The following is a 16,549-nucleotide window of genomic DNA, read 5'->3' on the forward strand; positions in this document are numbered from 1 at the left end:
GTTGTGATGGTTGTGGTGGTATGTGAGAGAAGTTATACGGATGTATGTTGAATATAGTTGTTATTATGTTTGCTGTAGTTGTTGCTGAAGCTGTTGTTATGCTGCTGTAAGTTATTATTATGCAGCTGCACTTGTTGTTATTGCAGTTCTCGTGTTGTTATAGTTGTTGCATTAGTGTTGTTCGTGTTGGTGTTGTTGCGTCGGTGTAGTTGTTTTGCTGTTGTCGTTGTTGTTTTGTTACTGTAGTAGTTGATATATTGCTGTTTATTGCAGTTATGTTTGTAGTTGTTGTTGTTGATGTTATTACTGTTGTTATAGACTCTATTATGTATAGTGTCGTTTGCAGACGATAAGCTAAATATTTGAAGAAATTGTGAATTGTAAGCTAAATATTTGAATGAAATTGTGAAGTTACGATGGTTGTAGCAGTGGTGTTAATTAAAACGCTAACTGTTGTTGTTTAACCCCAGTTTATCTCTGGTTGAGTGGACCTATTATCGAAAACATTCCAGCCGTGACCATCCCATCTTTATATTTTAGACACGCTATTGAATACTACTACATTATCTAGTGAAACCCTGTTTCTAAGAAGGAAGAATGTGATTTGGGGAAGATTTAACTACTATTTCTGGAAGGTCGAGCGATCGCATAGACGCTTCCTCGTTGGCTCGAGAGGGTAGCCGCTAAAGATGTGTGGTCTGGTTAATGGTATAGTTATAGTATTACTAACGGGATAGAGATAGTATTGGTAGGTTGGGTAGTGGTGGTGGTGGTGATGATGTGAGGATGATCGCGATGATGATGTTGACGGTGGTGATGGTTGTGCTATCCTTCGGTTGAAATTGAAGTAAAGGTATCCATGGTGACAGTGATGGTGATTCTAAGAAGAACTGTAGTCATAAGAGAGTGAGATTAGTGGTTGAAGTGTGATGACGATCCTACGAGAAGTAGTTTTAGTTGTTTTAAAAGTCGGAGCAAGGAGATGATTTAGTTATGGAACTATACGTCTGTCCTGATTGGTTAATGGTGGTGGTTAACTGAATATAAGTGCGGTTGGTTGGTGGGGGTAATACGGATGGAGGAAAGATGTGTAAGAGACAGGGGAAGAAAAATGTTGAATGAGATGGTATATAGTTGGATGAGAAGAAAGAAGTGGAGAAGAGGAAGAGAAAAAGCAGAAATGAAGGGAGAGCCAGAGGAGAGAAAGGAAGAGGAAGTGAAGGTGGGGGAAATGGAATAAATAGAAAGAACTGAGAGAACAGTAAGAGGAAAAGCGGGAGGGAGAAAGAAAGTTGATTAAAAAGAAGCAGCGAGATAGGAGGGGGAGAAAGGAAAGGAATCACATAAAGGAGTGGGGAAGAAAAGGAGAGAAGGGAGAGAAAGACAGAGAGAGGGGGAGAAAGAAATGAGGGAAAGAAGATAAGGAAGGATGGAGAGAAAAACAAAAAGCGAAATAAAGGATGGAAAGAAAAGGAAGGAAGAAAGAGAGGAGAGATTGTAAGGGGGATATATAAAGAAAAGGGAAAGCGAAACGAAAAAGGAAAAAGTAGAAAATGAGAGAGAGAAATTTGAAAAAAAGGGTTATGACTGAGAAGGAGTGAGGAAGAGAAAGTGTGAGAGAGTAAGTAACAAAAGAAAGAGAAAAGAAGGGAGAGACAATTAAAAAGGGAGGAGCTTGTGGGGATTATAAGTGGAGAATGACAGAATGATGTGTGTGTGTATGTGTGAGTGCAGAGAGAGAGAGAGAGAGAGAGAGAGAGAGAGAGAAGGGTGACGTAGGAGAAAGAGCGATGGAGGAAGAAAAGATACGAGCTACAAAAACTTGAGAAAGAAAGCGTGTAGAAACGACTGCATTTGTTGTGATAAAATAAAAATAACACACGATCTTGACAAACGAGAAAGATGACCAACAGCAGTAACAGCAGATTAAAATGTTTTTGAAACTGCAATTAGGTTCAACCTTTCATTTTGGGGTTCAAGTTTTAAGTTAGCCTTCTCAACTCTGCCATCATCTTTACCTATGAAAAAATAAGAAAAATACCGCAGGGTTGATTCAACCGACTGTTAACTTCCTCGACAGGAAATAAATTGGTCGTGTGCCTAGATATAAGGAATCAATACAAACAGACACTCCCTCTCTCTCTCTCTCTCTCTCTCTCTCTCTCTCTCTCTCTCTCTCTCTCTCTCTCTCTCTAACAACGACAGTAATAATAATAATAGTAACTACTACTACTACGACTACAATGCTTGCCGGTGACTCGCTTTTCTTCCGTCTGAAAGAGGATACGGATAAAGGGAAATCTGAAGGAGGTAGCCAGTGTGAACGATTAGCCAACAATAGTGACCACGCCGATAATAAATGATGAATACGACGACAACAACGAAGATGACTGACGACGATAAGAGGAACGGGGAATTTGTAATAGCTGCAATACCTACAGCAACAACTGCAGCAGAAATGATCAACAGTTGTTGCAATAAACCGAGATCGGCTCTAAGGAAAGTTCTGTTTAGTTACACAACTATGTTGACAGTGCTCACATACATACATATACATACATGCATGCATGCGTACATACATGCATATATACATACATACATACATACATACATACATACATACATACATACATACATACATTCATGCATACATACATACATACATACATACCAGGGGTGGACCTAAGAGGGGGGTCGTGAGGGGTGCATGCCCCCTCAAGAAACGAAGTGCGCGCTTCTAAATAATGTTATTACGCCCTTTTCTCCTGGAATTGTATTCCCTTCTGACCGGCCCTGCATACATACATACATACATACATATAGACATACATACATATAGACATACATACATACATACATATATACATACATACATACATACATACATACATATAGACATACATACATACATACATACATACATACATACATACATACATATAGACATACATTCGTACATACATACATACATACATACATACATACATACATACATACATACATACATACATTCATACAAATATAGCCACGGACATTCAAACACAATCATACACACACATGTATTTTCGTTTTCCTGTTTAAATCATTAGACTGCGGTCATGCTGGGGCACTGGGTTGAAAAATTTGAGTCGTATGGATCGCCCCAACTACTTTTTTTTTGTACAGGCTGGTACTTATTTCATGGGTCTCTTTTGCCGAACCGCAAGCATACGGGGACGTAAACTCAGCAACACTGATTGTCAAGCGGTGGTGGGGGTGACAAACATATACACAAAGTCACACACACACATACATATGTATATATATATATATATATATATATATATATATATATATATATATGAAATGGGCTTCTTTTAGTTTCCGTCCACGAAGCCCTCTTACTGTATCCCGCGGATATAGTAAAAGGTGTCACGCAGTGGGACTGAACTCGGAATCATGTGCTCTGGAAGCAAACTTCTTACCACAGAGCCACGCCTGCGTTTATACATTCACACAAATACACATAGGTTCATTCATACACACATTCATGCACGCATGCATGCATACATACAAACATACATACATATATGCATGCATACATACATACATACATACATACATGCATACATACATACATACATGCATACATACATGCATACATACATACGTATATGCATACATACATACATGCATACATACATACATACATACATGCATACATACAAACATACATGCATACATACATGCATACATACATACGTATATACATACATACATGCATACATACATACATGCATACATACATACATACATACATACATACATACATACATGCATACATGCATACATGCATACATACATACATACATATATACATGCATACATTCATGCATACATACATACATGCATACATACATACATACATGCATACATACATACATGCATACATACATGCATACATATATACATGCATACATATATACATGCATACATACATACATACATACATACATGCATACATACATGCATACATACATACGTATATACATACATACATGCATACATACATACATACATGCATACATACATACATACATGCATACATACATACATGCATACATACATACATGCATACATACATGCATACATACATACATACATACATACATACATGCATACATACATGCATACATATATACATGCATACATATATACATGCATACATACATACATACATGCATACATACATACATGCATACATACATACGTATATACATACATACATGCATACATACATACATTCATACATGCATACATACATACATACATACATACATACATACATACATGCATACATTCATGCATACATACATACATACATACATACATACATGCATACATACATGCATACATACATGCATACATATATACATTCATACATATATACATGCATACATACATGCATACATACATACATACATACATACATATATACATACATGCATACATACATACATGCATACATACATACATGCATACATACATACATACATACATACATACATGCATGCATACATACATACATGCATACATACATGCATACATATATACATTCATACATATATACATGCATGCATACATACATGCATACATACATACATACATACATACATACATGCATACATGCATACATACATACATACATACATATATACATGCATACATACATGCATACATACATACATACATACATACATACATGCATACATACATACATACATACATGCATGCATACATACATACATACATACATACATACATGCATACATACATGCATACATACATACATACATACATACATACATGCATACATACATGCATACATACATACATACATGCATACATACATACATACATACATGCATGCATACATACATACATGCATACATACATACATACATACATGCATACATACATGCATACATACATACATACATACATACATGTATACATGCATACATACATACATACATACATACATACATGCATACATACATGCATACATACGTACATACATACATACATATATATATACATACATACGTACATACATACATACATATATACATACGTACATACATACGTATGTATTTTATATATTTTTATTTGTTTCAGTCAGTGGATTGTAGTCATGGTGGTTTACTGCCTTGAGTTTGGTCGGGCAAAGCTATCCGAGTACATTTTTACTGTTTAAAGTTTGGTACTTATTTTATCGGCGGTGTCTGGCGAAACGAGAATTATTCGCGCGCTACCTTCACACCCGTCTACAATATGTACACACACTCACAGACATATACATACACATATTTGTGTGCGTGCACACACACACGTGCGCGCGCGCGCACACAACACACACACACACGCACGCACACATACACACACACACACACACATACACACACATATATAAATGCATGCATGTCATTGTTCAGTTTTATTTGAAGATTTCTTACCAATAGAGAAAGAGTCGGTTTCTAACCCAGATCCAAGGCTCCTTCATTGGAATTTCAGCATCAACAACAGGGTATTATTGTTTGTATGTATGTATGTATGTATGTATGTATGTATGTATGTATGTATGTATGTAGGATGCATGTATGCATGTATTATGTATGTATGTATATATGTTTGTTTGTATGTATATTTGCATGTATGTATGTATGTGTGTATGTATTTATGTATGTATGTATTTATGTATATATATATGTATGTTTGTATGTATGTATTTATGTATATATGTATATATGTATGTATGTATGTATGTATGTGGGCAGGTTTATGTTTTGTTTTATGTATTCTCATATATATACGTAGTCTGATCAATAAGTATCCGGACTATTGCCATAGTAACGAAGCTAAAGCACGCAGAATGAAGCCGCTCGGCACAGATTGACCTTAAACTCTGCTCACTAAGTTTTAACGTCCTAGCTCACTTCCACCGTTTACAGCAGCGCTTGGGAGGAAGCTGTGTTGCGTGTGATCGTCGCAATGAACATGACAGAGAAAGTCTAGCGGAGAATTTGCATCAAATTTTGCCAAAAGTTTGGTGATACCTGCTCAGAGACCCACGCAAGGTTTTCAAAAAGACTTCATCGTTCTCCACACAATCAAGGAGATTTTATGCAACTGAAACCCGAGCGTCCTTTTGGTCAACTGAAAGTAGTTTTGACACAAACTGGCAGACACGTGTCTCATTACTCAATCTTCAGTGATAACAGACTGAACTGAACTGAACCGTAACTAATCTGTACATCTTCTGATAACCTCTGGACGGGGAATCGACGATTTCGCTTCATAGCTGGATGCACATCTACGATGTTTATCTCAGTTCTGCTGGTTGCGGGTCTCCCAGAACGTTCGTCAATGTCGACATTTTTCAGCCATCCTGGAAATGGCTGAATCACTCGTACACTTATGTCCGACTCATACACTCCTCTCCATACTCTTTCTACAACTTTCTACAACTGCGTAGGCCTCTGAGCAGGCACCGCCATAGCAACTTTCTCTGCCATGGTCAATGCGACTATCACACGCTACACACCTTCCAAGCGCTACTTTAAACAGAAAAAGTGAGCTACAACGTTAAAACTGAGTGCACATGCACAACAGAGGTCAAGGTGCATAGCGGTTTTAATCTGCGTACTTTAGCTTCGTTATTATGGCAACAGTCCGGATACTTATTGATCAGACCTTGTAGTTGCATATTTGGACATGCTCATATATATTTAAATGATAAACTTCTGGAAAGTTTTACAGATTTTTACAGTTCCAGTGATGGATTGGATTTGTAGTCTTCGAATTAGCTTTCACCTTTCTGGTTTTGAGTCGCTTAATTTCTCAAGTTATGTATGTATGCATGTATGTGTGGTTAAAAAGTTTGCTTCTAAACTACATTATTCGGGTTCAATCCCACTGTATGACACCTTGGGCAGGTATCTTCTACTGTAGCCTCGGACCAAGCAAAGCCTTCTGAGTGGATTTGGTAGACGGAAACTGAATGAAGCCCGTCGTATATATATATATAATACATATATATATGTGTGTTTGTGTGTGTGTGTGTGTGTGTGTGTGTGTATGTGTGTCCTACCACTACTTGGTGTCCCAGCATGGCCGCTGTCTAGAGACTAAAACAAATAGAAGGATAAAAGTACACACACGCACACAAACATATATATAATTTCGCAGATACACACATAAATGGTGGTAGCCTCTGAGAAAGACGGTGTTCTGCAATTTCTTACTGCTCAAGCTGCACAAATAATTTGTTTATAGTGATTAAATGTATGTACTGTACATTAGCCAACTCCCTCCATGGAATCGACGTGTCCTTGAGAGGTGCATGGTGAATTGATTGCAAAGCAACGTCAGATGTCGAATTGATTGCAAAGCAACGTGAGAGGATTTGTTTTGCTCAAGAACACCACCCGATCCAGGAAATGAAACAATGAACTCACGATCGTAACACCCTAAATACTATGCCATGCGGCCACATATACATACATGCATACATCTACCCATATATATATATATATTATCAAAATAAGCAAAAGGATATTAAGTAGTAATGCAGAACGACCGTTTCAAATAATTGAACAATGAAATCAATACATCAATTTAAATGCAGTGCTATCTTCAGCTGAACAAATAAACGGAATTTTAACAATTAGGACACATCAATATAATTTTACCTATATAGTTTAATAGAGTTAGATGGAAGAAATACATGTTGTTGTTATGGTAACTAGGAATAGACTACAACTTGTAAGAATCGCATGGAGCATAGTGGGGTCATAGGGTTGTAAGCGTTGTAATTCATTTCTAATTCATTTATCTCTTTATCAACTGCTACATTTCAAGCATTCGACGACAAATGAGGAGTAGATAGACAACTGACAACTGATGAGGGGTACTTTCTCTGTGTTAATTTCTCCTGTTTTCCATATTTTTCTTGTTGTTTAGGTTTTCCACTCGATTATCTCTCGTTTGTTTACGTATTTCACCATCGGTGAGGTCCTGTACCCATATATACATTTATATATATATAATATATATATATGTATATATATATATATATATATATATATATATATATATATAATATATATAGATATATATTTATTATGTATGTATGTATATATATATTACTTATAATTTATTATTTAATTGAACGCGATGCATCCGTTTCCAAGTAAGTGTGTGTATATATATACTATATATATATATATATTATATTATATATATATATATATATATATATATATATATATATATATATATAATAATTTTTTGCGTAATGAGATAAAAAAACCAACGGTGTGTATATATTAAGGCGGCGAGCTGGCAGAATCGTTAGCACGCCGGGCGAAATGCTTAGCAGTACTTCGTCTGCCGCTACGTTCTGGGTTAAAATTCCGCCGAGGTCGACTTTGCCTTTCATCCTTTCAGGGTCGATTAAATAAGCACCAGTTACGCACTGGGGTCGATGTAATCGACTTAATCCGTTTGTCTGTCCTTGTTTGTCCTCTCTGTGTTTAGCCTCTTGTGGGTAGTAAAAAAATAGATGTGTATATATAAGAACATTTATAGACAGGTCTTACAGCTGTTTCCAGGATATTTATTAATTATGTCCCTTCATCGGAGACAGTGTGAGGGTATGGTTAAGTAATAATTAATTTAGATAGGATACAAAATAGAGAGTGAGGTGGAGGAAAGAAAATAGATGTGAAATATGTAGGGATATTGAATTTGTAGATCCATTTTTAGGCAGAATGGTATATATGTAAGATTCAAATACCTTATGAGAAAAATTCAACAGTATTTAAATATTTTAGGCAGAATGGTATATATGTAAGATTCAAATACCTTATGAGAAAAATTCAACAGTATTTAAATATTTTAAATACTGTTGGATTTTTCTCATAAGGTATTTGAATCTTACATATATACCATTCTGCCTAAAAATGGATCTATAAATTCAATATCCCTACATATTTCACATCTATTTTCTTTCCTCCACCTCACTCTCTATTTTGTATCCTATCTAAATTAATTATTACTTAACCATCCCCTCACACTGTCTCCGATGAAGGGACATAATTAATAAATATCCTGGAAACAGCTGTAAGACCTTCTATCTATAAATGTTCTAATATCTACACACCGTTGGTTTTTTTATCTCATTACGCAAAAAATTCTTATATACACACGCTGGCATATGACCAACGTTGAAACCCTTATTCGCAAAATCACCGAACCTGGAACTTAACTATGGTCTGTCTATAGCACTTATTCAGCATTATCTGACACCTTTGGGTCTCAATGACACCATTACCTCCTATAACCTCAATATATATATATATATATATATATATATATATATATATATATATAGTGGAAATAATAATATATACTGTGAAAATAATAAGGGTAGAAAATTCAGAAGAAAATTTCATACCGGTGGCTAGCATGTGTAATAAAGTCAATAAACATATTTTCATATATAATAGTGCATAAACAATTTACGAATTTATACACGCAAAAGGTGACCTTTGACAGGACGCGAAAAGCAGCAATTCCAAAGGAAATTAAAATTAAAAAAAATATTTTTGTAGATAGCTCAGGCTCGAGTTTCTGCATCAGTGTGCAAAATAAATTAATTTGCCCTCTGTACTTCTACAGTGAGTACGCTAAAATTAATGAATATTTATGCAGCAAATAGCACCGAAAATCCATGCACTACATACTTATACATTATACTTTCAAATCTACTGCGCAAGAGCAGTTACATTCGACAGCAAATAATGAAAAATTAAAACTGCGTGCCAGAAAGGGTTTGAAACTACGAAAATTTTACTGTGAAACTAATAAGGGTAGAAAGTTGCCTTTGAAATTGCTCTTATTCGTGGTTTGAGCTTTAACTGCCCTTTCTAGCATGTAAGGTTGTCCTGTCAAAGGTCACCTCTTTCGTGTATAAATCCGTAAATTGTTTATACATATTATATATGAAAGTTATATATATATATATATATATATATATATATATATATATTATAATATATATATATATTATAATGTGTGTGCGTTTATGTATATGTTTATATGTGGGATATATATATATATATATATATAATATATATATACACAACACACATGCACGTATATTCATACACACACAGATTATATATTTAAATTATATATGTTATACTAAATGACTTACAGCAAGTTTTTTTTTATGGAGTGATTTTGTATGTTATGTGCATATATTTTATTACAACTTTGATATCAGCATAAAGTTGAACATTTCCAAATTTCTGTGACTTGTGAAGCTTTTAAAACTGTGTTTATTGATAATTTTCTGCTTTACTTTATTTCCTTACAACACTAAATTGCAATGCAACACATAAAGTAGAATTAATTCGCAGAACAATCAAAATAGAACTGACCGTGAGTAAAACAGACTTGTCTCATTAATATCACCAACCTTGATGAACTCTCCAAAAGAACATTGGTGATTATAGGAAACATACTCATTTCACTGAGAATTGAAAGCGCTCGAACCGATATTGCATTTCTGTTGAAATGTGAGAAATGTGTGGAGTGAAAACATCTGTCTTGGCACACTCAATGATAATAGTGTCTTCGATTACATGGTACGCAAGACAACTATTCTTATACTACTACAAAGTTTTAGTTTATCCATATTTAAAAGCAGCATAATGAGTGTTCCTACGCTCAGCTGCTGACTGTGGTGAAGAGGGTCATCAGTGGGCTGAAGAAAATTGTGAAACCCTGTTGTATAGTTGTAACCATCGTTAACACCAACGTGAATTGACAACTTCCATCTGGATTGGGCTGGTACCTGTTAAATGATGATATCAGTATCCTGCAAAAGCAGTGAGCTGACAGAATCGTTAGAACGCCGGGCAAAATGCTTGATGGCATTTCGTCCGTCTTTACTTTCTGAGTTCAAATTCCGCGGGGGTCAACTTTGCATTTCATCCTTTCAAGTTCAATAAAATAAGTAACAGTTAGACACTTTGGTCGATGTAACCGACTAACACCCTACCTCGAAATTGCTGGCCTTGAGCCAAAATTTGAAATCGATATTAGTATCCTGCATAAGGCAGCGAGCTGGCAGAATTATTAACACGCCAAACAAAATGCTTGGAGGCATTTCTGAGTTCAAATACTGTCAAGGTCGACTTTGCATTTTATCTTTTTGGGGTAGATGAAATATGTACCAGTCGATCAGTGGGGTCGATCTTTTCGACTATCCCTCTCCCACAAAACTTCAGGCCTTATTCCTGTGATACGAAGGATATTAGCATCCGGCGTTATGTTATCTTGGGAAGATAGACACATTCAGAAAGCTATAAATACTTTCTAAAATTCTATGAGATTCAAGAATAAACTTTAAATAGGATTTGTAGAGATGAATATATAATTAATCTACATTTTTTTCTATTTTGATATCACCAATTATAAACTGATGGCTCATTGTTACCCCTAACTAAAGTAAAACTTTTGCAAACAAGACTGACAGCTGCGACATCTTTATTAACCGCATCTGTTAAGATGATGATCAATGAAAATTTCTTTCTGGCTCCAAGTGCAAGTTTCTTTGAGGTATTTTCTCAACTCATTAGGTGTTCTTTGAGATGATTGGCAAAATGTTTGAAATCAACAGTGAATAAGCCTACAACCCCACCCATGGTGCTTGTTTTATTTCTTAAGTTTTGTAAGGTTCAATAGAGAGCTTCATGTGCAACTCCGTGAGACACTGGGCACTCGAACATTATTTTGAATCTAGCCATGTTCAGAAACCTCCGCTTGTAAGATCCTTTGTCAATATTGCACACATGACTGTCATTATGTGCAAAGTTGAATGGCATCTTAAAAACAAAATGACAAGTCGTGCCACCAGTGAGAAAAATTGCAGCATTTCCAGGTGAGACTACTTTAATACCAATCTGCATGTGTAACGAACCTTTTGTCAAAATTAGGTTGACCAAAATTTTTTAAAAAAGCCGTTTTACCTATTCCACTAGGAGCATCAGAGAAAAATATTTCTGGAACCAAAATGAATTCATATCAATGAACATACTCTTCTTGTTGTTGAATGTCATATCTAGTTGCCTGAAGAATCTTTCAACTGACATTAGCTACAACATGAACTGTACAATATTTTTACTGGAAATCAGTGCGTTTATAAAATCGGAGCTAAGCGTTGAGTATATATTTTCTTTTTTGTTTTTGGAATATCGTTAAGTTTACCACAGCATTTCTTTTTGTAATTAATTTTATGTCAAAGATGTTGTGGGTTGGATTGTGAGCAAATATTAAATAGTAAAGATAGTTCCTCGTCTGGATTGGAGAGTCCAACACTGCAGCCATTTGCAGAGTAATTTTTTCGTCTGCATCATCTTCCAAATGGCGTTTAAGCTTCGTTATGTATTTATAGATATATCAAACAACTGTCTTTGCGCTCAAGGAATTAATCTGGACCATCAATAATGGGACAGTATAACTAAAATAGGTTGTTAAAATTGTTGTTGGCATCCTTTTGTCTCGGGAGACAATGGAATTGCACATAAACTAACCCAGTCTGGTTTTTACATTTCATGTCCTCTCCAGTTTTGCGCAGGCCTGGACTAGATGTCAGAAAATCCTGGGTAGTCCAATCGTCAGAATTCCTCTCTCGACCTTGGTGACGTAGTCCAAAGGAATGCAGAGCATTACGTTTGACACCAGCTTGGTTGCAGGAGTTGCTGGAAGAGTGTCGAGTCGAACACTAAACCACCTACGGGGCTCCACTCCGGATTTCTTTGAAGGTTGTCTCTTTTTCGTAACCCTGGATAGGGGCCCATACCGGGTACTGTCAGCCGGATCCAGCTGAGCCCGGGACTCGTGTCAGGCAGGGTCATCACTCCCTGAAGTAGTAAAAAAAAGTCGCTCCCCACTACCTAAAGTATCAAGCATAAAATACCAAGCATAAAAATATAATTGTATCTGCAAAACTTGATACACGGTCTTAAATACTATGTAAGTTGGAAAATAGCTTATTCTTTCCACATTCTGGTCCACATTTAGATTGGTATGGTGGTGGGTGGTCTCCGTCGTTTGACTAAATGAAAATTTAGTTGTTCGATTAACTGAATAAGCTGTTGCTAAATCAACATATGAATGTTCCACAAACACGTGGCCTTTAACATAATTCTGACGCACAACCAGGACACAGTGAGGTAGGCCTGTACAACTACCTTTCTTAAATTACAGGTAAAAATCAACCCACAGGATACTACACAGAGTATATAGAAAATTGCTCAAGGTATCACGCAGGGAGATCGAAGTGAGTATCTCACACTTGCAACCTACAAAATTTGTATGCATTTCTATCAAATCAGGTTCATTTAAAGGACTCCACCAATATTTGTAACATAACCGTACACACTTATATTTCACATGAAATGTATTGGAATGCTGTAGATATAAAAATTTCTCATTTAGATGATATATATCTTCAAAAAGTTAGGACACGGTTTCAAATACCACACAAGAGAGATAATAACTTATTTTTCTATTGTTTCATGTTTACATTTGTTTACATTTCAAAGATATTCAAAATTATTTTCCATGAGACGAACGATACATTTTCACATAATTTGAAGTGTGTTCAAACATTTTAACAATTAACTATTCGATGTATAAAGTATATAAAACGTGAATACTTCAGAAACGGAAATAAGTATAAGAGAAAGTAAATGATTATTTATAAAGAAAGTAAATAATATTTTCTATCTAGTATATTTGAAATAGCATATTAACTAGTTGAAGATAGGGCTCTTAAACGTGGAATATTAATAACTGCAGTATATATAAAATATACTATATGTGTCTGTGTGCGAAAGAGAGAGAGAGAGAGAGATGTATATAATATTATATGTATTCTTTTATTCGTTTCAGTGATCTGACTGCGGCCATGCTGGAGCACGGTACTGAAGAATTCTTAGTCGAATGTATTGACCCCAGGACTTCTGTTTTTAAGCCTAGTACATATTCTATCGATCTCTCAAACCGAACCGCTGAATCAGTCTGCTATAATAAATCCATAAGCACATATAAAACATCCAAGGGTATACCTTTTCTCCACTGAAAATATTATGCTCACGACATATAAATAGGAATTTAATATTTGCTTAATATTTACTGAGTATTAATTGAAAAAGCTGTAAGTGAAGATGATTAATTTGCTGTTATAAACTTCCTAATCTTCATTTTCTTTTTCTTCATTCATATGAATATAAACTATATGTTTTTATATATGCATCATATCTTTACCTTTTGATTGGCAGATTTAGAAAATGGTTTTTTGTAACTAAACACTTACAAACTTCGTATGCTGGTAGAATGTGTCATATAAATTATCTTTTACTCTTAGCGTTTTTGAGAAAAGTTTATATTTTCAAAGTTATTTCGTGTTAAAGTTGTTGTATTTCGGTAATTTCAACCAATCAATGACATGTATTCAGCTGAATAAAATTACTCTTCATGAGGTTAACACAATCTCTAATCGAATTTATATTTATATACATACATACATACATACATACATATATATACACCGTATATATATACGCTATGTATATATATATATACTATATATCTGTATACATACTATATTATATATACACAATATATATATACACAATACATATATATATATATATGTATATATATATATTTATAAAATATACATATACACACAATATATATACATAATATATATATTTATACAATATACATTTATACAATATATATATATATATATACTATATATCTGTATACATACTATATTATATATACACAATATATATATACACACAATATAAATATACACACCAGCATCGGTTGTCAAGCGATGTTGGGGGGGACTAACGCAGACACACAACATATACACACATACACATACATACATACATACATACATATATATATATATATATATATATATATATATATATATATATATATATATATATATATACATATATACATATATACGACGGGCTTCTTTCAGTTTCCGTCTACCAAATCCACTCACAAGGCTTTGGTCGGCCCGATGCTATAGAAGACACTTGCCCAAGGTGCCACGCAGTGGGACTGAACCCGGAACCGTGTGGTTAGTAAACAAGCTACTTACCACACAGCCACTCCTACGCCTTTATATATATACATATATATATATATATATTCTTTTATTTGCTTCAGGCATTTGACTACGGCCATGCTAGAGCATCGCCTTTAGTCGAACAAATTGATCCCCGAACTTATTCTTTGTAATCCTAGTACATACTCTATCGATCTCTTTTGCCGAACTGCTATTTTACAGGAACGTAAACACACCGACATCGGTTGTCAAGCGATGCTGAGGGAACAAGGACAAACGCACATACATGCATATATATACAGGGGTTGGACAAAATAATGGAAGCACCAATCATCATAGCATCATCATTTTGAAATATCTATAAAACCGTCAAAAGCTTGTTTATTTTTATGTTTTATGTTTTGCTAAAATTAATTTCTTTTCAGATATCATCAGAAAAAGGTAATTAAAATTCATTAAAATGACAGATCTATCAGAGTTTCAGAGAAGCCAAATTGTTGGTGTTTGTATGGCAGGTGCTAGCGTAACGAAAACAGGCTAAATGTTTGGTATATGAAGAAGTACTGTCTCGAAAGTAATGGCAGCCTTTGAGAAAGAGGGGAAAACCTCGTCGAAACAAAACTCCGGAAGAAAACCAAAACTTACGCGAATGGTTAGAAAGGGTCACAAAAGTATAGCTTCCAAAATTACTGCAGAGCTTAATGATAACCACGAGAACCCAGTATTGACAAAAACTGTTTGCTTGCACAAAGCCAGATTTCATGAGAGGGCTGCAATCAGAAAACCACTACTTTCAAACACAAACGTCGCAAACCGTTTAGAGTGGAGTAAAAACCTATGGTAGATTTCTATTCCACTAGGGACCAATGCTTTTGTTTGTATATATATAGTAACCTCACCCCCCCCCCAAAAAAAAAACGAAGAACAAAGCAACAATGCGCAGACGCTCAGGGAAGGAAAGAAAAGTGGTTTTACGTTTCGATCAAACCTCTTCCTCAGAAATAGGAGACGGAGGAAAGTCCAAGGAAGACGGAACGAAAAAAATCGCCAACGATCCACACAAGGTTATATTTTGAAATGATCAGAAGGGAATGGGTGAAGAAAAAGTTCTTTCTAAGACAGGAAAGTGTAAGAGAAGGAGGTATGTGTGCGTATGTGTGGGTATGTGCGCGCTCGCAATTCTGTGTGTGTATGTGTGTGTGTGTATGTGCGTGTGTGTTGTGTGTGTGTGGTGTTTGTGTGTTGTTCACTGTTTATATGTGTATGTGAAATGAACTTTGTGTTTCTTAAGGTTGTAGGAAGAATCCAGCAGCATGGTAACAGGGATGGCGGTCCTTTGTT

At 35.2% G+C, this 16,549-nt stretch overlaps 1 long non-coding RNA gene across 2 annotated transcripts in view; it reads left to right on the forward strand.

Annotated features, from left to right (window-relative positions):
* Positions 1-14,235, forward strand: part of LOC118765203 — a 20,178-nt gene extending 5,943 nt beyond the window's left edge. Inside the window, exons 2-4 of one of the 2 annotated variants that reach the window (XR_005001068.1) lie at positions 12,090-12,267; positions 13,318-13,390; positions 14,005-14,235. This is a non-coding gene — a long non-coding RNA (uncharacterized LOC118765203). The remainder of the gene's footprint in view (positions 1-12,089; positions 12,268-13,317; positions 13,391-14,004) is intronic. The other variant, XR_005001069.1, reaches the window with a different exon arrangement.
* The last annotated feature ends 2,314 nt before the right edge of the window (positions 14,236-16,549 follow it).

Source organism: Octopus sinensis, linkage group LG10 (assembly GCF_006345805.1).
Source record: "Octopus sinensis linkage group LG10, ASM634580v1, whole genome shotgun sequence".
In the NCBI taxonomy this organism is placed as follows: domain Eukaryota; kingdom Metazoa; phylum Mollusca; class Cephalopoda; order Octopoda; family Octopodidae; genus Octopus; species Octopus sinensis.